The sequence below is a fragment of the Emiliania huxleyi genome, assembly GCF_000372725.1.
Source record: "Emiliania huxleyi CCMP1516 unplaced genomic scaffold EMIHUscaffold_301, whole genome shotgun sequence".
Lineage (NCBI taxonomy): Eukaryota > Haptophyta > Isochrysidales > Noelaerhabdaceae > Emiliania > Emiliania huxleyi.
In genome coordinates, this window is record NW_005199762.1 from 62,814 (window position 1) to 64,092 (window position 1,279).

Below are 1,279 nucleotides of genomic sequence, written 5' to 3' on the forward strand. Positions count from 1 at the left end.
GCCCCCGCCGGGGGCCCCCCCTCCGGGGGGGCCCGGCCCCCCCGCTCCGCGGGGGGAGCATTTTCCCCGCTGGGCGAGCTTCTGGCTGGCGATCGGCTTCTGCTGGCGCGGCGGTTCAGAAGGCCCCTGGAGCTGAGGCCCAGAAAATGAGCCAGCCCGGAAAGGTTGACCTCTCGATGTTCGAGGGCCCACCTCCCGCTGCGCCGCGCTACCGGAGCGCGCAGCCTGCAGTGCAGCAGAACCCGTTCGCGCCGGCGCAGCCCGCGGCGCAGCCAAACCCGTTTACTCAGCCAGCAGCCGCGGCGGACCCGTTCTCCCCGCCGCCAGCGCCGGCGCCGGCCGACCCGTTCTCCCCGCCGCCGGCCGCGCCCGATCCCTTCTCCCCGCCCCCCAACGGATTTCGGGGCGCGAGCGCGGCGCCGATTGCGGACAACCCGTTTGCGCCGGCCGCGCCAGCCGCGCCGGTGGACAACCCGTTCTTCGGCGGGCCGTCCGACGACGCGGCCGGCGGCAGCGACAGCCTGCTCGGCGCGCTCGACCCCGACGCGGCGCAGCCAGAGGAGTCGCTCACAGTGGGCGAGATTGAGGCACCGAGATTCCCCGAGATTTCCCGAGATTACCCGAGATTACCCGAGAGTCGCTCCCAGTGGGCGAGATTGAGGGGCGCCTCCCGGATGCCTGTTTTTTTTGTTTTTTTTCCCCCCACTTTTTTTTTTGTTTCCCCCTCATTTGCCCGCCGCCGCCTGGTTTGGACCCGCCGCCGTTCTTTGCCGCTTTTGTTATGGCCCCCGCCCCCCCCCCCCCCCCTGCCGTTCCGATCCCCTTCTCACAACCACAGCCCTCTCTCTCTGCTGCCTCCCTCCTCCCCGCCACCTCCCTCCTCCCCACCGCCCTCCCTCCTCCCCACCGCCCTCCCTCTTAGACACAAAGAGGCATTGGGGCACCACCCCAAGCGTACACGCTGCATCAACGCCGTCCAGCTGCGTGACGCGCCACCCCTCCCCCATGCTCCGCCGCAGACGCAGATCGCGCCCGGGGAGAAGGAGGAGGACGAGGACAAGACGCTCGTGCTGTCTCGGCAGGAGACCTTTCCCCCCCACACACACACGCACACGCACACGCACACACACACGCACACGCACACGCACACGCACACGCACACGCACACGCGCACGCGCACGCGCACGCGCACGCGCACGCGCACGCGCACGCGCACGCGCACGCGCACGCGCACGCGCAGGCGCACGCGCACGCGCACGCGCACGCGCACGCGCACGCG